This window comes from Mustela nivalis, assembly GCF_964662115.1.
Source record: "Mustela nivalis genome assembly, chromosome: 11".
NCBI lineage: Eukaryota > Metazoa > Chordata > Mammalia > Carnivora > Mustelidae > Mustela > Mustela nivalis.
The window spans coordinates 64,656,179-64,682,625 of record NC_139030.1 but is presented as its reverse complement, the minus strand read 5'-3'; the positions used below and the strand labels follow the sequence as shown (position 1 = coordinate 64,682,625).

General features: G+C 38.7%; 1 long non-coding RNA gene across 1 annotated transcript in view; it reads left to right on the top strand.

Annotated features, from left to right (window-relative positions):
• LOC309843934 overlaps window positions 1-25,886 on the top strand; it is a 1,014,078-nt gene extending 988,192 nt beyond the window's left edge. The window contains exon 2 of the long non-coding RNA XR_014300421.1: window positions 25,726-25,886. This is a non-coding gene — a long non-coding RNA (uncharacterized lncRNA). The remainder of the gene's footprint in view (window positions 1-25,725) is intronic.
• Window positions 25,887-26,447: the final 561 nt, after the last annotated feature.

Sequence of the window (26,447 nt, the reverse complement as noted above, 5' to 3'; positions counted from 1 at the left end):
CAAAAAAAGAAGAAACAAGAGGATCTACAAAGACAGCCAGAAAACAATAAACACAATGGCATAGAGTATATACTTATCAATAACCACTTTAAATGTAAATGGACTAACTTTATCAATCAAAAGACATAGAGCAGTTGGATGGATAAAAATACAAGATCCATCTATATTCTGCCTACTGAGACTCGGTTCAGAAGTAAGGACACACACAGACTAAAAGTGTTGAGATGGAAAAAGATAACCCATGCAAAAGGAAATGAAAATGAAGCCAGTGTAGCTATACTCATATCAGATGAAATAGACTTTAAAACAAAGATTATAATAAGAGGCAGATAAGGGCATTAGATAATGATAAAGGGGTCAATCCAGCAAGAAGATATAAATTTATAAATGTATATGCTCCAAACACAGAAGCACCAAGATATATAAGGCAAATATTAACAGACCTAAAATGAAAGAGGAGGAAAGCTTCTAAACACAGTTTACCAGTTTACTAATTTACTGGTAAATTAGCCAAGGACACTACACAAAAAGAAAATTGCAGCTAGTCTCTTTGATGAACATAGGTGACAAAATCCTCAACAAAATGTTAGCAAACTGAATCCAGCAATACATTAAAAGGATCATACATCACAATCAAGGGGGATTTATTTCAGGGATGTGGGGATGGTTCGACATCCACAAATCAACTGACATCATTCATCACATTGATAAAATGAAAGATAAAAATCATAGGTAAGAACGTTTTAATAGTTGCCTAAGACTCCTTACATCACAAGGGTAGTACCGTGTGGGACAAATAGATCAGGCAAATGAGCAAGAGCCCTGATTATCTGACTTCAGTTATGGGCTGGAAGTCCTGCGGATACCCCCATCTTTTTTCTGGAGGAGTGCAACAAAAATAACCACAACAAAGAGGATAGATAGCTCCAAGGGCCACTAAATGAGATTCATTCCTCTGAAGCACTCTACCTTGCTGAGGTTGCTGAGGACTGCCTCACTGCCAAGCCCTAAGTACAAGTCTCCAGAGTGTATTCCCAAGAGCTGATGCTGGCAAATGCAGTCAGTAGGTTAAGTAGGAGGCTGTTCAGAATGGGTGACACGAGTACCAAGAAAATATTAAAGATCTAGATCAGTGCTAGTCAATAGAGATATAATGGGAGCCACACACATAATTTAAAATTTTCTAGTAATCATGTTAAAAAATTAAAAAGAGGTAAAATTAATTTTAATAACAGATTTTACTTACCCATAATCTGTAGATCTTATTTAAATTTCTCCAGCTACGCCATGACTGAAACTTTTCTGATGCAAGATCCAGGCTGGAATCTCCTTTAATCCAGAACAGTTCCATATTCTTTGACTTTTCTGATCTCGACATTTCTGAGGAGACCTTCCCAGTTATTTTGCAGATATCTCTCCATGTGGGTTCGTGTGATATTTTCTCATGATTAGACTTAATATAGATGAAGTACTATGGAAGTAACATGATGCTCCTCTTGGTGCATCATACCAGAGGCACATAATGTCAATATGCCCCAATACTGGTGATGTTAACTTTTAAAAAATGGAGATATAATTGACATATATTATGTTAGCTTCAGGTGTACAACATAATGATTCAACATATGTATGTATTGTGAAATGATCACCACAATAAGTCTAGTTAACATTCATTTCCACCCACAGTTATAATTTTTTTCTTGTGATGAGAACTTTTAAGATCTTCTCTCTTAGTAACTTTCAAACATACAATGTGGTATTATTAACTGTAGTCACCATGCTGTATATTGCATCTCTGGGGCTTACTTATCTTATAACTAGAAGTTTGTGCCTTTTAAACACTTTCACCCATTTCACCTACTTTCTATCCCCCATCTTGGTGATTTTGACTTTAGTCACTTGATTCAGGTGATGTCTGCCAAATTTTTCCACTGTGAAGTTACTAAATAACTTGTGAGAGGTATTCTGAGATTACAGATGGTCCCTGACTTAACGATGGCTTGACTTACAATTTTTTTTTATTTTACGAGGATGCCAGAATGATATGCATTCAGTATAAACTGTACTTCAAAGTATGAATTTTGATATTTTTCTAGAATAGTCATATGTGTACAACAATCTCGGGATGCTGGGTAGAGGCAGGGAGACACAGATTCCTGTCAGCGGTACAACTTGAGGATAAAAAACTGATAATCTTATAACCATTCTGTACCCGTACAACCATTCTGATTTGGTTTTGTTTTTACTTTCAGAACAGTATCCAATAAATCACATGAGATATTCAACATTGTATTATAAAATAACCTTTGTGTTAGATAATTTTGCTCAACTGTAGGCTAATGTAAGTGTCTGAGAATGTTTAAGTTAGGCTAAACCAAGCTATGACGTTTGGTAGATTGGGTGCATAAGTGCATTTTGGCTTATGATAATTTCAAATTATGAAGGGTTTATTGGGATGTAACCCTAACCAGTCAAGGAAGATCTTTATGCAGGGATATAGTTTATTATACTTTCTTACTCTAATTTTAGCATCCATTGATGATTCTTGCCTGAAATAGTTATTACTGTGGCATTTGCCAAATGATGAATTCCTATTTTCATCATTCTTCCATATTAATTGATTGAAATTCTACTGTAAGGACTTTCTCTTCTTCCTCATTTGTTTAATTATATTAGTATGCACTTGAACTCTTGTTTTTATTGAGTGAGTTATAATTCTTTCCTAAGATTATTTATTTTGTTGCTCAAATTTCCCAGATCATTGGTTCCTTTGTCCTTTCTAGACGTATTCATCCTTCTTTGAGGACTTCCTTGTTTTTTGCCACTACAAGATATCCCAGGCTCATCTCATATTTTCCTTGCCCAGACCTGAAATCAGCCATTGATAAGGAACCTTGGATCCTTTCAGTGGACAATGGTATTTAGAAGACAACACCTGGACATTAGGCCTGCTCATTCCCATGAGGTATTTCTATTCCTAGGCCCTTCACATGAGCAGAATTAGGTAATACAAGTATATATGTATACACATACATACACACACACCAGTATTTATTTCTGTATATACCTATATAAGGTGAAAAAGTATAAATTCACAATGATACCTCTGATCCTAATCCAATACTATGAGGTTCACTAGTTTTTTTCCTTTTCTAGACCTTTAACTCCCTTTTCCAACAGTGATAAACCAGGCCCCAATTATTTGTAATGTGTTACTTCTTTAACTCCATTTTCCAACAGTGATAAACCAGGCCCCAATTATTTGTAATGTGTTACTTCTTTGCTCAGTTCCCCTGTATGATCCAATTTCCTGTAAGCCATCACCACCTCCTTTCTTGCGTGTATGCCTGCCTTGCTACATTCAGATTGTAACACGCTGACAGTGTTGTCCTACGTACTGGATGCCTCTCTCGTTCCGGCTTGGACTCTGACACTCTGTGCCTGGCCAGTCTCCTGACCCCCTAACCCCTTACCTGGAGTCCATAGCCACATGGAGGGGAGTAAATACCTAAACATAATCAGGGTTTAGTTAGCAAGGAAGAAGGCGAAATTGGACTTTGGACAGCTTGCCAACACTGCCTGTTATGGCAGTATTAGTAACGCACTTTTTCTTTGGGAAACTATGCATCTTCTCAAACCGCCCTTATGATTAGTGTGGAGCTCCAGTAAGAGCAGGCTGACCGTATTGCAAGCCTTTGACTGCTGTGGTTGGTTCAAGGTTGGGCACATGATGTAAGTCAGGCCAATGAGAGCTAAAAGGATTATCTAGAAATAGAATCTCTTTCTACTGGTGTTGCCAAGTCTGGGCCTACTGATAGTCATCTTGTCACCATATTCAAAAAGAAAGCCAACATAAAGGAAAGCAGATCTATGACTTGGAGAGAGAGAGAGAAAGATTCCATATGTCATTATTACACATCTTGACCCAACTGTACTGGAAGCTAGCATACTCCTAGGCTTATCAGTCAAGTAAGCCAATAAATTTCCTTTCTGCTTAAGTCAATTTGAGATGGGTTTCTGTCACCTGCAACCAAGAGTCCTAACTGATACAGCTGAACCTTAGGCTTTAATATTTTCCCAACAACTCAGGAAGGCTTAAGTAAGTACCTAAATTCTTAGCTTAATATAGTGGGATGAAGCAAAAGCAATAACATGAAAACTCCACAGAAAAGTCAAAGGGTTAATCATAATTAAAACAAAGAATCTCTGTGAACACTAATATATTTAAAAATGTTATGCCAGTCTTACTTAACTGGTCTGATTCCTTTCCACATGTGAAAAATGGTGACTACAATACTAAAACTAAGTCACTCCACCCAGGCATCAGGCAGGGAATTATGAGCACACATTTTATTTATTTTTTTTTTAAAGATTTTATTCATTTATTTGACAGAGAGAGAGATCACAAGCAGGCAGAGAGAGAGGAGGAAGCAGGCTCCCCACGAAGCAGAGAGCCCGATGCGGGGCTCTATCCCAGGACCTGAGATCATGACCCGAGCTGAAGGCAGAGGCTTCAACCCACTGAGCCACCCAGGCGCCCCACGAGCACACATTTTAAAGCAGCTTCCATTCCTCAAGAGATTCAGACTGATGTGCTCTTTATTTTCTGTACTGTGCCTCCATCCAGCCTTTAACCCAGCCGGTAACGAGTACTGCTGCTAGACTCTTGAACATATGGCTTACATAACTTTTTAAAAAGCAAATTCATACAAGAAAGAGACTTTGAAGCCCACATCTGGGTCTCAAGAAAGCAGTCCCAAAAGGAAGTCAGAAGCCTCAAATGAACAAAATGGGTGTTTGCATCCAGAGACAAGGATTTGGTTTTCTATGTTTATTTTAGTCATCCGTTTGGCATTGAGCCAGAGGTCCCTCTGCCAGTCCCGCAGCATCTTGCCTGGGGTTAGCAAAGAAAATGAGACAAAGGGAAGCTGAGTCAGCAACTCAAATGGCAACTGTGACAAGAGAAGTGTGATGTGACACACAGCAGCTTTTCACACATCTGTACATCTCACATTGTCTCTTTGAACCTAAAAGTTGGAATTTTAGGGGTTTTCTTTAAGATGACAGATTTCTCTTTTCCTTTGTCTCTCATGATTTCTGAGCTCTCTGTGTGTGTGCCCCACCCTGGCCTGAGGCGGTGGTGTGACCCAGCCTTGTGGCTGAGCCACACAGGGACAACTCTCTGCCAGTCAGCTCCCAGCGGAAAAGACTTAACAGCTATAATCCTATAATCTTTTCTTCAAACAATGACTCTATTTCACTTGAAGTAGTTGAAATGAATGGCTTTTATCATTTAGAATCTGGGCACATAGGGATGAATTTTTAGTTAAAAAAAAAAAAATCAAACCTTTAAAATAGCAAAGAGTATTTCTTGTTTTGAGGACACATGTGATTTCATCATATCAAACGCATGTTGGGGAGCTCTGTTTATTTTTATTTCCTCATCCCTCTGAAGCTGACAAAGGGAGCTGAGCTACTGCTTCTACCTCATGCTGATCAGGTAAGAAGGCAGTTCTGAGTGGGACTGTCCATGGTGTAAGTTCCAGCCACATGGCATTTTAAAGATTGGACAAACAGAAAACAAAGCTTCAGTAGGTGGCTGTATAAGATGGCTTAGTAATTTATTTTTAATTATCATAAAAAGAATAACTTTAACAAATAGATTTAGGTTTGTTTTTGGTTTTGCTTTTTTAAAGATGGTGTGTCCAAACTTTCTTCTGGAGACTACGAATCTTTAAAGCCCGAACCCAGAGAAACTCACCCTCCCCTGGAGAAAAAAGAAGCTTCATGACTCAGCTTTTTACTTGAATTCCACACTTCTAGAGTGATCTAAGGAATAAATTGATTATGTACCCCTAGGAGATCTTTGGAAGATGGAAACCATCTCTTGATTCCTCTTCTCCATTAGTTCCTATAAAATCAATCAGTCACCACACCTAATAGAGTCCACTTCCTAAATGGTTGTTGGTTGACTTCTCTATAGCCCCATTTGTTCCAGGCCCTATCATTTCTCCCCTGAATGATGGCAAAAATCTCTTAACGGACTTCCTTGTCCATTTTCGATCCAGCCACAAGAATGAGCTTTCGATTCTGTATTCTCCACTGTCCCTCCTTTGCTTAGAGGAGGCCAGGCTTGTTGCTCCTGCTGCAGCTCCCCTACTTGCTGCTCCTAGATCCTGAATTACTTGGGAGTTTTCTTCCTCTCTTATGGAGAACGTTTCTCTCATCTGAGTCTTTCCGTTTGCTGCTTCCTCCCCCAGGAACCCTCCTCTGTCACTTTGTAGCTGGTTAAATGTCTGCTGCTGGAATTTCAGAGCTTAGCTGAAATGCCAGTGTCTTTCCAACATTTTTTGGCTTCTCATCTGCAAAGACTTCCCGGCAAGAAGTCTTTCCCTTTGCTCCCTGGGTTTTTACTTCTGTTGTAGCACTTATCTTCTTAGTAGTACCTTTTCACTTGTTTATCTTACACACTAGTCTGGGAAAGGCTATTTCTTTTCTTTCTATATCTCTATTATCTACCATGATTCTTGGCTTATTGTTGGTGCTCCAATGTTGAAGGAGTAAATGATGTAGAAACATGGAGAATTGGCTTGGTTATATAAAGCTTAATAATTTGTGGTTGTTTTTAATTAGGAATGGCAATGACATCTTTAGGTCACTGTTTAAGTCTATTCAGTTGGATGCTTCTGGTTAAGTTTTTAGAAACTTGAAAATATATCTTGGGTCTCTGCTGCGCTAAATTATGTATTCAACACAAAACACTATAAGCAAACACATAAATTCACCATATGCAGCCAATAAAGGCGTTGGAAGCAGAGGGAAATTTACTGATATAATGTGACAAGGTTTTAAAACCAGGGCAATATTGGCCATTGAAATTGCAGAGACCTTCTTCATAATCACTGGCAAACAAAGGAATAAAGGATACAGTTTTGTTTTGGAGTGACTGGGAGATGGAAACAGTCCTTATAATCCCTGTACCTGAGTCACCTTCTAGCAACACTTATTATCAACCTCTATGCCCTACACCCCACAACCTGATCTTCATATCCTAGTGGAGCTGGTTTCCTTATTATTTCCTAAATTCATTATCTTCTGCACAGGTTTCATGCCCTTGCTCATATATCCCTCAGTTTCCATCTTCTATCCTTTGCCTAACTGATCAAAGTTCCTATCTGTTCTTTATTCTCAGACTAAATCTTACCACCTTCAAGGAAGCCTCCCCCAACTCTTTAGGCCCAGATGATTCGTACCTTTTCTGATCTTCCACAGGACTCTGGTTGCCCTTCTTATATCCTGATTCCATTGGTCCCCGTCCTGGCTGGGATCTACAATTCATTGACACCTGTCCCACATCCCTCACATCTTTCTTTTCTACCTGGTGCAAGTGACCTCTGTGGTCAACCACTAAAATCACTCCCTTGAATATATTTCAACTGTACTTATGACACTTGCTTAGCAAAACCCCCATCCAGGTATTGTACGCTCTGCCTAGGCTACAACCGCACTCACACAGCTGAGCATGACTGGAAAATGTCACCATGCTGACTAGTCTCATTTAAATATGTGAACGCTACCCTTGAATGGGTTCTTAATATTACCTGGACATCTTTTTATATTTTCCATCTCATTCACTGTCCCATTCTCCTAGACAACTATATCATGTTTTCATGTGATTATATAGTGCCCTGTTCTCCGGTTATTCAAGGAAACCTGTGTTTTCCAGGCTGTATATAACAGGAGGGCTGAGCCCATCATCAGAGGCTCCCTTTATATTCTTTTTTAAAAAATTAACATATAATGTATTATTTGCTTCAGAAATATAGGTCTGTGAATCATCAGTCTTACACAATTCACAGCACTCACCGTAGCACATACCTTCCCAATGTCCATAACCCAGCCACCCTATCCTTCCCCCCCTCCCCACAGCAACCTTCAGTTTGTTTTCTGAGATTAATAATCTCTTATGGTTTGTTCTTTATATTCTTAATGATGTTAACTAAGCACAGGAGTGGTGCCCTGCAAATGGACCAAGGTCCTTGGAAAACTCCCCATCTCACTCTTGGGAAATGTCAAAATACTTCTAAGAGGCTCAGAAGTCCAGCTAAGTGTAGAAGACCTAGAACCTTTTGAAATTGCCTCTTATAGAGACTATTGATGGTGAGGGTGACAGAAGAGAGAAAAATGAGAAAATCCTCTATATTCACCAGAGATTATATTATATATATTCACCAGGGAGGCAAAAAAGCTAGTTGTCTGAACAGTTGGCCATAGATTCAGATGGCCTGGGTTTGAATCCTAGCGCCATTACTAACCAGCCATGTGATCTTGGGCATGCTATCTTTTTTTAAGGTGTTTTTTTTTTTTTTTTTAATTTATTTGACAGACAGAGATCACAAGTAGGCAGAGAGGCAGGCAGAGAGAGAGGGGAAGCAGGCTCCCTGCTGAGCAGAGAGTCTTGGGCATGTTATTAATTGATCCACATCTATTTCCTCTTTGGCAAATGAGACTGAAAGTAACATTTTGCTCATAAAGTTTAGAAGGTTCAAAAAAAAAAAAGTTTAGAAGATTCCAAAGAGATATGCGTGTCAAGCACATATAGCTAAATGTCCAATAAATATTAGTTATTATTTTGAGGAATCAGAATGAGGCTGACCGGTTTGTTTGAGCTTCTCCAGCTTAAAAGGTAACATCAATCCTCTCATTCTGGTTAGCATGAGCTTTAGTATATCATGCAACATTAAGTTTTTGACCCTGAGGCCCTAGACACCGTGTTAAGCTCTCTGATGCCAGCTTTCTCACTGTCACCCTGCTCACGGACCTTCAGTTAAAAAGGTCTTCGGGCCATATTGGAGCTACTCAACCCCTCATGTCAGACCTGGGTCGTTCAGTTGGTACCACTGGCAGCTTGCCTGGGTGATAATAAAGCTTGATGAAATGAATTGGATTCTGAAGAAGGGTATAGGCATTTGGCCCTACTCTGACTGTGGTGGACATCTGTAGAGCTGCCCTCTCTTCACATTATGGTAATCTGTAGTCCAGACATACTACAACTTCCAGGGAATGAAGACTTCTACAATGGGCTGGTCAAAACCCTGGCAGGTGACATAGCTGGTAACCTGAGCCAAAATGGTCTTTGATGCTTTTTGCATTCAGCGTACAATCATCATCGCTTTCATCTATTATATCCTCTTCTTAGTAACACTTGGAGAAGAAAGCAATCAGGAGCCCAGGAAACTGGCCTGGTTATTTGATGGTTCATTCCCTTTTCTGTGTTCTCTGAGTGCTACCAGAGAGCCCATGTGTGTGCTTACAGGTGGCAGGCAGGATTCCCAGCAGGGCCTTATCCATAATACTCTTACATATCTGGTTTGTAAGAAGTTTGTGTGTCAATGTCTGCAAAATTTAACCTAAGTGTTTAATCTAGAGATCTAATCCTCTGGTAAATACCTGCTAGGATAGCTTTCTGCTTTAAAAAATAACACAGGTTGGGCACCTGGGTGGCTCAGTGGGTTAAGCCTCTGCCTTCGGCTCAGGTCATGATCTCAGAGTCCTGGGATTGAGTCTGGCATCGGGCTCTCTGCTCAGCGGGGAGCCTGCTTCCCCCTCTCTCTGCCTGCCTCTCTGCCTACTTGTGATCTCTCTCTCTCTGTGTCAAATAAATAAATAAAAATCTTAAAAAAAAAAAAAAGAGTAACAGGTTAAGTTGTAGGAAAATGAGCAATCTCAATTACTGCTGGTAGAAATGGAAAACTTGAAGATTCTCGCAAAAAGGCTTTGCTATGTACATGGCTTTTAATTCTTCTCCTAAAAAATGTGCAGTGATTAATGTACAAAAAGTTTCAGTTATAAGAACAGTGCAGTGACTTTTTAAATGATTTTCAACCATGCAGTGATTTTTGAAACAACCCAAATGTCAAATAATATGGTGTTGGTTAATTGTGACAAATCGATGCAATGGGAAGTCAGTAAAAATGACGTTATATTAGTCTATTTTTGGCCTAAAAAAGATATTTATAGATTTTAAATGAATAAAGCAGTTACAAAACATTAAAAAAAAAAAAAAAGTAACACGGGGTTTCCAAGGTCCATCAGTGTCACTTGCATACCAAGTTCTTACCACGTTCCTTAGTGCCAGACACACATACAAATGCTTGACTCTCCGATCACATGCCCCAGCGGAAGCATACATTGACAACGTCATCACACATTTAAAGATAAACTGTAGCTCCAGCTCTGTGAGAAAATATACAGAGAGCAGTGGTGTAAAATAAGGGAGGGGAATGAGTGGGGACTGACCCAGGGACATACTGATGTCCACATTCCTCTTGGTGCTTTTCTTGACTGGAGCCCTTGGAGCCGGCCTGAATGCGGTTGAGTAGTGTTCCGATGTGACAAAAAAGTCTCCAAAGTCCTTAATGATGAGCAAAGTGAGGGAATGGGTTGTAGCTTGTACAGTCTATGTCTTTAAATCATTGCTTCCTCTATTCAGGCACTGCTTCTCAAGTGTTTTTAATGTTGAAATGTTATATTTGTTTGGGCAAAGATGGAAGGAACAAGTGACATCAATAACTAAAAATGACCTTTCGGGTGAGGAAGTAATGAGACACATTGTCCTTATAACCGCATTCCTAAAAAACATGCCTGGGCCGTAGCTTCTGCTGGAGCCGCTTGCATCGGGGTGTTCCCTCCCCCCTATTAACTCTGCCGGGATCGGATGTAAACGAGCCCACTCTAGAGTTTATGAGATTTAAGAAAAACAAACAGTCAAAACAAAAACCAAACCTTCCTCTGTTCTATAAAAATTTTCCTAGAATTTAATACTGGATAAGGGAAAAGCCAATGACTTGATGAAGATTATTAGATTTTGGCAAGAATCTGAGATCCACATCCGGTTTGAGTGAATTTGGAGTGGTTAATAATTGTCATTTAACACTTATTTGTTGAAGTCACTTCGCAGCAATTACTAGTCCTAATTACATAAAATGCAGATAATAATAATACTAGTTAAAGCTTCAAGCTCTTACTATGTACAGTCATGTGCTGAGCAAGGAACGCTTTTTTTTTTTTTTTTAGATTTTACTTATTTATCTGACAGAGAAAGACACGGCGAGAGAGGGAAAAGAGCAGAGGGAGTGGGAGAGGGAGGAGCAGGGCTTCCGCTGAGCAGGAAGCCGGATGCAGGGCTCAATCCCAGAACCCTGGGATCATGACCTCAGTCAAGGCAGACACTCAATGACTGAGCCTCCCAGGCGCCCCGCAGCAAGGAACTCTTCCTTGTACTGCTGTAAATATAAGTGAGCAGCAGCTTTTAACTAGAGTTGAGTTAGGACTGATTATGAATCAGCTAATCAGGAGAGTCAATTAAAGTGGAGAATCACCAAAAAATGTTGCATATACATCCTAAAACATTTTGTTTTGTATAAAACATGGAAACTCATATTCATCCGCCAATCTTTTGATGTTTACCAATATCTTTTCTTTCAGTGTTGGTCTGCTCAATGGAGTTTTGGAGAGTGTTTTTGTTTTGTTTATTTGCCTTTCATAAACAGCACCCATAATCAATGGTTTAGCGTTCCATATTAAGTTTTTTTAAAGACCTGCAAGAATGTCAATATACTTGGGAAGCATCTTTTTTTTTTTTTTTAAGATTTTTATTTATTTATTTGACCGAGATCACAAGTAGGCAGAGAGGCAGGCAGAGAGAGAGGTGGGGAAGCAGGCTCCCTGCTGAGCAGAGAACCCGATGTGAAGCTCTGTCCCAGGGCCCTGAGATCATGACCTGAGCCAAAGGCAAAGAGGCTTAACCCACTGAGCCACCCGGGTGCCCCTTGGGAAGCATCTTAAATGCAGAATCTGTCTAGATTTTTAAGATTGTTCCACAAACTTTTCCCTTTCTTCCCCCACAACACCCCACCTGCCTCTCAAATTCTTCATATCAGAAAGATCGTATGATAATTATCTTTCTCTGATTGACTTATTTCGCTTAGCATAATGCCTTCTAGTTCCATCCACATTGTTGGGGGAAAAATGAAACAAGATGAGACTGGGGAGGGAGACAAACCATAAGAGATGCTTAATTTCAGGAAACAAACTGAGAGGTGCTGGGGGGTGTGGGAGGAGGGAGAGGGTGGCTGGGTTATGGACATTGGGGAGGGTCTGTCTATGGTGGGTGCTGTGAAGTGTGTAAGACTGGTGATTCACAGACCTGCACCCCTGGAGCAAATAATACATTATATGTTAATTTAAAAATTAAATAAAAATATTTTAAAAAAAGATTGTTCCACAATCTTTTAGAGTCATCCAATTCACATGACAATTATTTTCCTTTTCTTTCTTTTTAATTTGCAATTTGAAAAAATCCAGTATCATTAATGTTCAGCGTTATATTAGTTTCAGGTGTACTATGTGGTGATGCAACAATTCTATTTCTCAGTGCTCATCACAGGGAGTGAACTCTCAATCCCCTTCCCCTCTTCCACTTATTCCCCCACCCATGTCCCCTCTGGTAGCCACAAGTTTGTTCTCTTAGAGTTAAGAGTCTGTTTTTTTGGTTTGTCTCTTTCTTTCCCTTTGTTCATTTGTTTTGTTTCCCAAATTCCACAAATGAGTGGAATCATATGGTATTTGTCTTTTTCTGACTGGCTTGTTTTGCTTTAGCTCTGTTCATGTTGTTGCAGATTTGGCAGATTTGGCAATATTTCACTCCTTTTAATGCCAGAATAATATTCCAGTATGTATATATACCATCTTCTTTATCCGTTCATCTATCAAGGGGGATATGGGCTGCTTCCACAATTTGGCTATTACAAATAATGTTGCAATAAACATAAGGATGCATATATCTTTTGAATTAGTGTTTTTGTATTCTTTGTGTAAATACCAGTAGTGTGATTACTGGATCCTAAGGTAGTTCTATTTTTAATTTTTTGAGGAACTTCCACACTGTTTCCCACACCTGTTTGCATTCCCACCAACAGTGCACAAGGGTTCCTTTTTCTCCACATCCTCACCAGTGCTTGTTGTTTCTTGTGCTTTGATTTTTAGCTATTCTGACAGGCAGGAGATGGTATATCATTGCAGTTTCAATTTATTTCTCTAATGATGAGTGATGCTGAGCAACTTTTCATGCATCCATTGGCCATGTATATGTCTTCTTTGAAGAAATGTCTGTTCATGTCTTCTGCCCATTTTTAATTGGATTTTTTTTTAAAGTTGTATAAGTTCTTCATATGGTTTGGATACTAACCCCCGTATCAGGTATATCATTTGAAAATATCTTCTCCCATTCAGTAGGTTGTCTTCTAGTTGTGTTGGTAGTTTCCTGGCTGTGCAGAAGGCTCTTATTTTGATGTTGTTCAAACAGTTTATTTTTGTTTTTGTATCCCTTACCTGAGGAGACATAGCTAGAAAATGTTGTATAGCCAATGCCAGAGATATTAGTGTTTATGTTTTCTTCTGGGAGTTTTATGGTTTTAGGTGTCACATTTAGGTCCTTAATCCACTTTAAGCTTATTTTTGTGTAATGTATAAGAAAATGGTCCAGTTTTATTCTTTCACATGTAGCTGTCCAGGTTTTCCCAATACCACTTATTGAAGAAACTGTCTTTCCCCAGTGTATATTCTTGCCTCCTTTGTCATAGATTAATTAACCCTATAACTATGAGTTTATTTCTGCACTCTCTATTCTGTTCTGTTGATCGTTTTGTCTATTTTTATGTCAATTTCTGAATGGTTTTGAATACTATAGATTTGCAGTATATATCAAATCTGGGTTTGTATATCTCCAGTTATGTTCTTCTTTTTCTAGATTGCTTTAGCTATTTGGGGTCTTTTATAGTACAATACAAATTTTAGTACTATTTGTTCTAGTTCTGTGAAAAATGCTGTTGGTACTTTGATAGGGTTTGCATTAAATTTGTAGACTGCTTTGGGTGCTATAAACATTTTAACAGCATTTGTTCTCTCAATCCATGAGCATGGAATAGCTTTCCATTTTTTGTGCCATCTTCGATTTCTTTCTTCAATTCTTTTCATGTTTTATAGTTTTCAGAATACAGGTCTTTCACTTCCTTGATTAAGTTTATTCCTAGATATGTTATTATTTTGGGTGCAATTTTAAGTGAGATTGTTTTCTTAATTTATCTTTCTGGTACTTCACTATTTAGTGTACAGATTTGTGCACTCTACTGTTGTGGCCAAGCCATATTTGTCTTTAGCCCAGTCATCGGTAATGCCTCTGTTTGCCTTTTGTGGGCAGGGTTTTGTCCTTGTGTTGCTAACGGGCCAGTCTGGAGTGTCCATGGGCTTGGCTGGGTCAGAGCAGGTGTCTGGCAAGACGCAGTAACATGGAACTGCATGTTACCTTCCCCATGTTGTTCCCTGAGAGGTTTTACTGGGTAGGGCCTGCAGTCAAACCAGATGTCTGCCCCCACTCCACTGCTGGGCCTGCAGTTAAATTTGTGTATGTGGTTATCTTCCCCTCTCCCTGGGGCAGAAGTCACTTTGGAGTGGTGCTGACAACTGTCAGAGCAGCTTGCGTACTGCTCCACTGTGGTGAATCACTTCGGGTAGACTCCTGCTGAAGGTGTATTGGAGGGAGTAGGTCTGCAAGAGAACATGGGCATGGGCTGCACCCCAGCAAGCCAGGTGGAGATAGCTGGTACTGCACTGGCCCCTGCAGGTGTCTGTGCACCTAGCCTGGGGGGGTTGGAGAGTTGGAATTGTGTCCACCGGTCTTTTGTTCTTGGACAAGCTTCCTAAAGATCCCTGCCCCTCCAGTACATGTTCTGAAGTTAGAAAATGAATCTTCTTGTTGTTCAAACCGTTGCTTCTATGCTCTCTATCTCAGGGGGGTTGTTTATTCTGCTATCTCTTCAAGAGTGGGGACTCAGTTTCCTATTACCCTCTAGCTCTTCCAGAGCTGAGCCTGCTGATTTTTAAAGTTCCAAGTGTTGAACCCCACTGATTGTAAGGACTTAGGAGGTTAAGACACTCCAGGTTTTAAAGCTAAATATTATGGGGATTTGTCTTCTCAGTGTGGGTCCCTTGTGTCTGGTATACCTGGTGTGGGGTTTTTCCTTTCCCTTCTTTGTGCCTTCAGTGTCCCTCACTCACAGAAGTCTTATGGGTCATTTACCTTTTTGATGTGGCCCAATCTAAACATTTAGCTCTAGAGAGTCTGTTCCGCCATTCTTCAGGACCTTTTTCTAGGTTATTTAGACTGATGTGGGTATTTTCTAGGTGTAACTGAGGGACGAGATGAGCTTTGGCTCCATCTTCCCAGGAAGTTCCCCACATAGCAATGACTTTTCAATGATTTGCCTTTCCTGAGATTTTTCACAAGCATTCAATTTGATTTTTGTAAGCTTATATGCATATTTATCTCCTTAATGAAATTAACAAATTATTATAACAAGTACAACTGTCATAAAGAGGTTTGGAAATAAACACAATGACTTTTTAATAATTACAGTTTAACTGGTGGGAGCAGTAGATTGCTTGCTTCAGTCAATAATTCTCCAGTTATCCCAAGATCATTGAGAAGGCCAATTGTCTAACCACTCTAAGCCTTAGTTTCTTCATATTCAAAATGAGTGAAATTGTTCCTACTTGTATGATTGCTACTGAGAGCAATGAAATAATTTATGTATTATATTGGCACATAGAAGGAGCTCAATAAGTAGTTCTTTACAGAAAAATAAGGGCCAATGAATTTCTCCTCTTTGTTCACCATTGTAATTAAAACAGAACTATTTTTGTTGCCTGAAATGCCATTTCTCTGTCATGGTTCAGCTTATCCCTAATTCCCACCTATTGTTTCATTTGGCTGTGTTATTCTATTCCGTATTGATTCTGTCCTTTTAAATAATTTATCACATATACCACATTTTTTGCAGTGCTGTTCAATAAATATCAAATTCTTACTATATTATGTAATTATGACTGTAGTCATAATTTTGAGAGATATAATGAAGAATAAGACTCAGACTCTGTCTAACAATTTCTAGTCTAATTAGTGATATAAAAGATGTACACAGTTGGACTTCATTAAAATTAAAAATGTCAGTCAAAATATAACATAAATGTGGAAAAATACAAGCCACACACACACACACACACACACACATACACAGGCAAGTCATAGACTGGGGATAAGGTTTTCTGTAGAATATACATCTGACAAGATTTATACCCAGAATATATAAAGACATCCTACAAATCATCGAGGAAAATAAAGACTTGACTGGTTACTTCACCAAAGAGGATATATCCAATAAAAGTGTGCTTCACATCATTAGTCATAAGGAAATTTAAATTAAAATCACAATGTGATACCACTTTATATCCAACAGAATGGGTTATAAAATATTTAACTGAACATTTAATTGTTGAGGATCTGAAACTACTGGAGCTCTCTTCCACTGCTACTACATCAGAATGAACATTTCCCTATTACATATCAGTTTGACTCCAGATATATCAAATATATATAAATATATATTAAATATATGCACCAAAACATAGGGACAGGAATACTCAGAGTAACATTATTCATAATATCCGCAAACTAGAAACCACTCCAATATGCCTTTGAAAGAAGAATGGTTAAAGTCTGATGTATTCATACGATAAAATGTGATACAGCAATGAAAATTAACTATTGCTACACCTAGAAACAGGGATGAATTTCTAAAGAGTAATATTGAGTAAAACAAGCCAGACATAAAAAATCCAAACTATAGGGATGTCTGAGTGGCTCAGATGGTTGATTTTCTGCCTTTGGCTCAGGTCATCATCCCAGGGTCCTGGGATCGAGTCCCTCATTGGGCCCTTGTTCAGTGGAGAGTCTGCCTCTCCCTCTCTCTCTGCCTCTCTCCTGCTTGTGCTCTCTCTCTCAAATGAATAAAAAAAATTTTTTAATTAAAAAAAAAATCCAAACTGTATGATTCTATTCCATAAAGTATAAAAGCAGTTAAAACTAATCTGTGGTGCTAGAAGTCAGAATAATGATTACCTTTGTAAGTAACGACAGAGAAGAGGATTAAAGGAAACTTCTGGGTTCCCATGAGGTTCCTCTGCATGGTTGTAATGCAGGTGTTTTTTTTTTTTTTTTTAAAGATTTTATTTATTTATTTGACAGACAGAGATCACAAGTAGGCAGAGAGAGGGGGAAGCAGGCTCCCCGCAGAGCAGAAAGCCCGATGCAGGGCTCGATGCCAGGACCCCGGGATCATGACCTGAGCCGAAGGCAGAGGCTTTAACCCACTGAGCCACCCAGGCGCCCCAATACAGGTGTTTTTAATTAGAAAGAGAATCGCCAAGCTATTTAGTTAATACTTGTGTACTTTTTTGTATGTATGCTATATATCGGTAAGAATCTTTATCAAAAATGAAAATAATAAGCTCTTTGGTGGGGCGGGGTGGGAAGATGAGCACAAGGCAGAATGTGAGAAGTGCCATAAAAATATTCTAAGTGACGTACTATAGAGTTAGAGAGACTATATCAGGTTTAGACAAAATCATGGAAGATGAAGTTTTAGTTTGCTGGGGACATGAGAGGGCAAGAGAAGAATATTCCCACAGGGAAGGATCACAAGCAGGAGGGTATAGTATATGCCTAAGGAACAACAAATATTCCAAGTTGACTAGAGTATCACAAGAAGGACAACAATGGGGGGGGGGAAGCCTGGAAAAATAGGTTTTAATCCCACCGGCTAAGGCCTTGACAATCTGGTTCAGGAATATGCCTTCTGTTCAATAGGACATAAAGAGCCACCAACAATTTTTAAGCAGGTTACCCCTTTGTATGATCAAACAAATGGCGGTAGTGGGAGGGAAATGCAGGAGCAGAGGAAGAAGCAGCCAGGCAATCAGTTAGAAGTTTGTCTCAAATGGACTTAAATCTTAGGACTTGAACTAAGTTAGAGGCAGCAAGCACAGAGAGGAGAGGTTGGCCACAGATGTTGACATAGAGACTTGATAGAATTGCAAAACCCACTGGACACTGGAGAAAGTCAGACAGAGTGATCAAAAAGATACCTGTACAGTCTGTCCAGCAGGATAATGGGCTATTCACTGTAAGAAAACTTTAAATTATTAAATCTTATTTCCCAATGTTCTGTCTCAAGCTTCATATTTTCTAAGAGCAGAGCGTATGATATAATTTCCGGTATCCCCAACTCCTAACCTGTTGTCTTGAATATAAAAGTATTCATGTAGATATCTGGTTTTGACTGTTGTCATGACACCGACAGCAGTGGCCAAGACTTCCCCTCCCCGCTTTCAGGTAGACTACAAATTTGGCTTTGCTTTCAATTTTAGCATTACCAAATTCAACAGCGCTCTGGCCCTACAAACTAGTTGAGCAAGAAAGAATTCCCAAAAACAATCCAAGAGTCATCACATGTCAAACATCCTTGAGTTTAATTGCAAAAGACATCTGGATATATGAGTCAGGATTGTTCCCCGCAAAAAGGTTATTTTTTCAACCAACACGTATTAGATATCTCCTATGGGTCAGGCACTCAAGTAACCCTCAAGATTTGTAAAAACCCTTCTTACGTGAATTTATGGTGTTTCACATTTGAGATATCAGAAACAAAGTGTAGATTGGTACCATGAGGGACACTTGGTTGGCAGATTATGCTAAAGTGACCGTATGTTCAGGCCCCAGGAACAATTTAAATTTGTTCCACAGTCATTTTGGTTCACTGTTTTGTAATACAATTCTTAGGCTTTTATTATTTTCTTTAACTTCAGCACCTGGGCTGTTCATGAAGCAAGAAACTGACCTTCTAAAATACCCTCTGAAAAACAGTGTTGATTATTAGGTCTACAAAACAACCTTGAATTGTTTCCTAAACACTTACTGAAAGACTGGTTTTTGTTTTCTTTGGATCTTAGGGGCTAGGCCACTGTTGTCCTAAACATTCTGCACTGATGGCCATGTTCATTTTGAGGTGATTAAACAATAGCCAGTAGCACTTGCAATGTAGCTGGGGTGACTAAGGAAATAAATTTTAATTTTAGTTAAATTTAATTATATTTTATTTAAATTTTAAACAATCACACATGATTAGTGACCACCATATTGGCCAGCACAGCCCAGGGTGTTAGCAGTTAGCACCCTCAAGAACGCCAAACCATCCTACCAATAATACAGCTTCAAGTGGAGTAAATATGCTGTGCAGAAAATGCTGAGCTTTTGTGTTCAGTATTTTGCTGAAGTTTCTCAGGAACCTAGAGGGATCACAAGACCTTCTGTGTAGTTAATTGATTGGACCCCACAAATCCAATCTACTGGCCATTTCCTAAGTGCTGGACCCAGTACTAGTAAAATGGTTCTTGTTTTGGGGAAGTCCACAAACTAATAGAAATAAATAAGCAGATAATATCAGTTCAATGTGGAAAAGTGGTAGAGGGAACACAGGAGAAGAGTACTTCTCTAAAGGCTTCCTAGTCTACCCTGAACTGAATCTTGAAGGCGCAGTATGAGTAAGCCAGGCAAATGGGCAAGGGGTAAAGGATGGAAGGAGAAGGGTATTTAAGGCCAATGGAGAAGCATGGGCAAAGCTCAGTGCTGAGACCTACACATTTTGCTGCTGCAAGGAAAAGTACAAGGAAAAGAATGGTAGGTGATGAGGCTGGAAAGGTAGACAGGGACCCAAATCAAGGGGTTGATTTAATCAACAAATATTCATTGAAGACCTGCTTTGTATCAGACAGTATTTGAAGCTGAGTTCTGGGAACAGAGATGAACACATGGCTTGTCCTCATAGAGCCCAGTACCCATTAAGGGATACAAAAACATAAACAGGCAACTCTACAAAATTGTGAGATACTATGATAGATTAAAAACAAAATGCTTTGAAGACACATAAGAGGGTTACATATTCAATGTTGGTGTTGGGGAAACCTTCCCCAACAAAGGGTCAAAATTAGAAGGCAGAGGTTGTAACTCATTTGGAAGAGAGTAGGGCAACTGTCCTCGGTGGCAAGACTGGAGCATAAAGAACAAAAGGGTACACCCCAAACAGTGTTTCCCTTTATTTTCACTTAGATATGTAATAAAGAAATAGCATCGCCTATTAATTCCTCTGGTATTTTGGATGTTTTAGTTTCTTTCTGCTAGAATATGGAATGAGAAGGTGATCTAGTTATCTACTAGACCATTGAGACTCTTGAAATAAAGTTTGTTTTAGGTATTGTTTCTTTTTTTCACCAAAAATGGCTCTATGACTTTTGATTATGTTTGAAAATTAGTTCTCTCATTTGTGTACTGATTCAACCAATATTCACTGAGGGCTTTTGAATTTGAGCTTTATGAGGGCAGAAACCATATCTTTCATCTCTTTCCTCAAGCATCGAAACCATCATACAAAGGAATTCAAGTATTTGTCCAAAAAAAAAAAAAAAAAAAAAAAGGAATAAGTGAAAGAATGCCAAGAAGAAACTGGATGTTATGAATATGAGTTCAGTATGACAGCTTCCATTCACAAGCTCATAGTCTAACCAGAGAGTCAGAGACATACTATCCATCTAATACAAAGTTGCATTTTCCAGAGTGTGTCTCGTGAAACTATATCGAGTCTTGAGACATGATTTAAGAAAATGCAAGTCTAGGGTCAATTAAGTATGTGGAAAGTCATGTGTAACATCTCTCTTCTTTTATGGGTTTGCAATCACACTAGGATATTAAAACTCCTGTGCTAAAGAAACCTGTTTAGCCTACCATTTACCAAACTAATTTGATCTGTTCTTTTCGCATTAGCATCCATTCACATTGCCACAGAGCTAATGTTCTAAAGAGTACGTTTGGGGTTTTTCTGATAAAATGTGATAAATACTTTTCTACACTTTTCAAGGATATCATAAATATATTATGATGGTAACTGTTTTTATGAATGCAGTATATATTTAACACTTAAAAAATGCAATCAAAGTCATTCACTACAGTAACAAATCAAAAAGAAAACCCATGTAATCATCTCACTATATGGAGAATAAGTATTTGACAAAATTCAACACATTTTCATGATAAAACCTCTTGGCAAACTAGAAAAAGAAATGAACTTCTTTAACCTGATATAAGACATCTGTGGAAAACTTATAGCTAACATCATCCTTCATGATCAAAGACCAAATGCTGATGTTGGTAATCATGCTACAATGTAGACACGTATGAAATCATCACATTGTACCTTTCAGATATATAGATTATATTTTTCAATAAATTGGGGGGAAAAAAAGACAAAGTGCTTTTCACTAAGATCAGGAAGAAGACAAAGACATCTGATCTCATCACTTTGATTCATCATTGCACTGAAGTTTCTTGCTAGTCTACAAGGAAAGTAAAAGGAACAAAAGTTATCCAAAATAGAAGGAAGAACTAAAAATCTTTATTAACAGATGCCACGAACCTCTATGTCAAAAATCTGACGGAACCTACCAAAAAAACTATTAGAATTAATAAATGAGTTTAGCAAGATTGTAAAATCAATACATAAAATCAATTATATTTCTATATACTAGCAATAAAAAAATCAAACATTGAAATAAAAATTATTGCTTATGATAGCATCAAAATATAAAATACAGAAGGATAACTCTGACAAAGATGTACAACTGATAGAACATTGCTGAGAGAAATTAGCAAAGATGGCAAATGGAGAGATATACTACTCTCACAGATTAAATAGTCAATATTTTAAAAATATCAATTCTCAGGGACCCTGGGTGGCTCAGTTGGTTAAGCAGGCCCTGCATTCGACTCCCTGCATAGCAGAGAGTCTGCTTTTCCTTCTCATTCATTCTCTCTCTTTCTGAAATAAATAAAAGAAATTAAAAAAATAAAGATATCAATTCTCCCCAATTTAGTCTATAGATTTGAGGCAATATTAATCAAACTATCAGAATTGTTTGAAGAAATTCACAAGTTGATTCTAAAATTCAAAAAGAAATATAAAAGACCAAGAATTGCAACCTCCCTCCCCCCAAAAAGACTTTGTAAACCAGCAACAAAATCAGAGGACTTATAATACCCAATTGAAAGATTTATTATAAAACAATAGTAATCAAGACAACATGGTATTAATATAAGGATATTTGAATAGATCAATGAAACAATATAGAATACAGAAATAGACTGACATACATAGTCAATTGACCTTTGTCAAAGGCACAAAGGTAGTTCAAAGGAAAAACAAGACTTTTCAACAAATGGTTCGGGATAACTGGAAACCCATATGCAAACAATCTACTCTATTTATTTATTTATTTATTTATTTAGAGAGGGGAAAAAGAGAGAGAAGGGGCAGAGAGAGAGACAGAAAGAGAATCCCTTGCAGGCTTCATGTCCAGCACAGAACCTGACGTAGACCTGTATCTCACAACCCTGAATCATTACCTGAGCCAAAACTGATAGTTGGATTCTTAACTGACTGAGCCACCCAGGCACCCCCAAACAATCTATTTTAATCAGGACTTCATACAAGATACAAAAATATATTTGAATATGACTATAGGCCTAAGCGTAAAACCTAAAGCTGAAATTTCTAGAGAAACACATGGAAAAAAATTTTTGTAATCTTGAGTTAGGCAAAGGCTTCCTAAACAACACAAAAAGGAAAATGCAATGAGTGAGATTTCATCAGAATTAAGAATTTCTGCTCTTTGACAGACACTGCTGAGAAAATTAAAAGATAAACTACAGGCTGCTAGAAAATATTCACAAATCAGAAATCTGAAAAGACTAAAATCTAGAATGTGTAAGAGTATCTCAAAGTTCAGTAATGAGAAAACTCAATTTTTTAAGTGACTTCAAGTTGTGAATAGATACTTCATCGCAGAAAATATCTGGATGAAAAAATACACGGATGGGGGCGCCTGGGTGACTCAGTGGGTTAAAGCCTCTGTCTTCGGCTCAGGTCATGATTCCAGGGTCCTGGGATCGAGCCCCATATTGGGCTCTCTGCTCAGCAGGGAGCCTGCTTCCTCCTCTCTCTCTCTGCCTGTCTCTCCTGCCTACTTGTGATCTCTGTCTGTCAAATAAATAAATAAAATCTTAAAAAAAAAAAAAGAAAGAAAAGAAAAAAATACACAGATGATAAAAGATGTCCAACATAGTTTTTCATAAGGGTAACAAATGAAAACCACAATGACATGCCACTACATTGCTTTTAGAATAGCAAAAATTAAAAAGTTGATCATACCAAGTGTTGTGAGGTTTTTAGAGTGACTGGAAACTCTCAGACATCATTGATAGGAACTCTCACCCACCACTTTGGAAAACAGTTTGGCAATTTCTTAAGAAGCCCATCTAGTTCAGAGAGATGAAAGCAACGTATTTTCCCCCCTTCTTTTCACTAAGTGCAGCTAAAACCTCTGGACATCAAGTATAAAACCAACATAGTAGGGGCATCTGGGTGGCTCAGTCATTAAGCGTCTGCCTTTGGCTCAGGTCCTGATCCCAGGGTCTTTGGGATCGAGTCCCACATCAGGCTCCCTCTTTGGCAGGAAGCCTGCTTCTCTCTCTCCCACTCCCCCGCTTGAGTTCCCTCTCTCACTGTGTCTCTCTCTGTCAAATAATAAATAAAATCTTAAAAAAAAAAAAACCCAAACTTAATAAGACTCAAAGGTAGAGAGAAAACAGACTGGCTAGAAATCTTGGACCTGATATGATGGTGAATTCCCTGGGTTGTTTGTTTTTTCCTTTATATACCCCATTGGATGCTGAAGAAATTTGTAACCTGGAAATGTCAATGGAGCAGATTTAAAAAAAAAAAAAAAAAAGCCTCAAGAAAACACTGATCTAACCCAAGAACAGGAGAGGGGTATTCTGGCAAGCCAAAAAGTTTTACATAACTGCTCTGTTGCATGAAACCACAGAAAAAACCATGACCCTAACCTGCCCATGCCACGGAAAGGAAGACTGTGTGGGAAGGCTAGACTTGACCATTGCCAGGCTGTAGTAAATTAGCCAATGCCCCAGGGAACATGGCTTCAGAATGATAAATATGGAGCTGGGACTTTCATCTCTGCTGGGTGGTAAGGAGGTCCTTTCTTCCTTTGCAATAGCACTGGAGACCCCTTAGGAAGTCTGACTTCCACACAATAACAAGATACCCCTGTTCCTCTTCACTAGAGTGACATCCAGAGGAAGTCTAGGGAGAAGTTAGTACTTTCACCATAGCCCAGGCGCTAACGGGGTACTTCCTGTGGTGTCAGGAGAGGTCACAGAGGGGAGCTGAAACTACTACCCCACCTCGCAGTAATAAAACTGAGTGTGGTACCCAGACTTCTACCTTCGCCTGCCAGGAATGAAGCATTACCTTCTTTCCTTCCCCTGCTGGGTTAGTGTCAGAGAAAGTCAGCTGAAACAGAATATTTAAATAAGACCCAGAGTCTCATAATACTCTAAGTATTCATATTTTAATTGAAAATCATTTGTCATATCAAGAACCAGGAAGATCTCAAATTGAATGGGGGAAAAAACCCACCTCAGCAGATACCAACAGTGAAATGAAATTGAGATGTTAGAATGATCTGACAAGGATTTTAGAGTATCCATCGTGAAATGCTTCAATGAACAATTGAAACACATGAAAATGTAGCATCTCTGAAGAATTAGAAAGGCTCAGAAAAGAGCTAGAAGATATAAGGCAGAACCACATCTAGAACTAAACTAGAGCCATATTTAGAACTAAAAAATACAATAAACCAAATAAAAATGCCAGTGGGGGAGCTCGACAGCACGCTGGAGGGGAGGGGACAGAGGAATCAGGAAACCTGAAGATAGAACAGTACCCTTCACCTAAACTGAACAACAGAGAGAGAATAGACTGAAATTAAAAGAACTTTAGGAACCCGAAAGAATCCTAACAGAAGATCTAACATTCATGTCATTGGTGTCCCAGAGGAAGAAGAGAAGCAGGACAGACTGAAAAAGTACCCAGAGAAAGAGAGGTTGAAAACATCCCCAATTTAGGAAAAGATACAAACCTACAGATTCAAGAATCTTGGTGAATTCCAAACAGGATAAATTCCAGGACATCCATACTAAAATGCGGTTGGGTCAAACTGCTGAAAACTAAAGAGAAAACAAAACCAAAATCTGGTGTTAGCTGGTGAGTTATAGGACTGTGAAAGAATTGTCATTTGTCTAGCCCAAAAGGAAAAATATAAAAGCATTATGCTTTGAGAACCTTTCTATAAACCTCCTTGTTCTCCTTCTAGGCTTCTGCTCTGGTTTCAAGGTGTGAGATAGACATTGATCAGGGTTAATCATGACAGATAAAACTGTTCATCACAGGTGAGTGCTTGCTCAGAAGTAGAGGTCTGTCTAAACGGAGCACATTCAAAAAGTCTTTTTTAATAATCTGTGCTTATCAGGGAAGGGATCAAAGACTTGGAACAGATCTGAGCTTATTGTATTACATAACCCAATGCATATGAAATATCTTCCCAAACAGGCCTTCTTCCTGGTAGTAATTGCTGGCATCGTATTTCCAGCCACATGAATTTCTACTATTGAAATCTGAGCCATAATAGCAGGCTTTTAAAAAATGAAGTGATACCACTGTGGTATACATGCTGAAGGCCCTAATTACCAGTTGCTTAATACGCATTGTGTAGGTAGAAACTGCTTTAAAAAGAGCATTATAGGGGCGCCTGGCTGGCTCAATGGGTTAAAGCCTCAGCCTTCAGCTCGGGTCATGATCCCAGGATCCTGGGATCGAGCCCCGCATCAGGCTCTCTGTGCAGCAGGGAGCCTGCTTCCCTGCCTCTCTCTCTCTGCCTCCCTCTCTGCCTACCTGTGATCTCTGTCTGTCAAATAAATAAATGAAATCTTAAAAAAAAAAAAGTATTATAATGCTGATTCTTTTTTTTCCCCTTATCTCACCTCTGATATTGACAACAATCAGATAATTGAATACCTTGAGGGAAAATTCTTGTTCTGTTACATGTTTTGGCTTTATCCATAAGAAAAAAAATCAAAAAGGCTTTCCCTTTTTGAGGCTTTGGCTGGATCGCTTGAACTCTGAGGAGATGCTTAATATGAGTGGCTGTATCCAAATCCTATCGCTAATTCTGGGATTTTGCTGTGAGCAAAGGTGAGATTTTGTGGAACTGTCATGTTCTCTTTTTGTCCTCGAAAATGCTTCCAGGTTTCACCTCATTGATCTACAAAACATGGACTATGTCCATGACCTGCCCTGCTTTATAGCTTGCAATGATGATAATAATACACAGTATTTTGCATAGGGGATTATACATATGTAGATATTTATTGTTTCCATAACCTTTAAAAAAGAGGTTTTACAATTTGCCTGAAGTAACACATTAAGTCAATGGCAAAGCCAAAAATACGAGCTAGGATTTCTTCAATGTTGCCATTTTGCTCTTATTGCAACCCTAATTTGGAAGACTTTGCAAATAGGAATAAG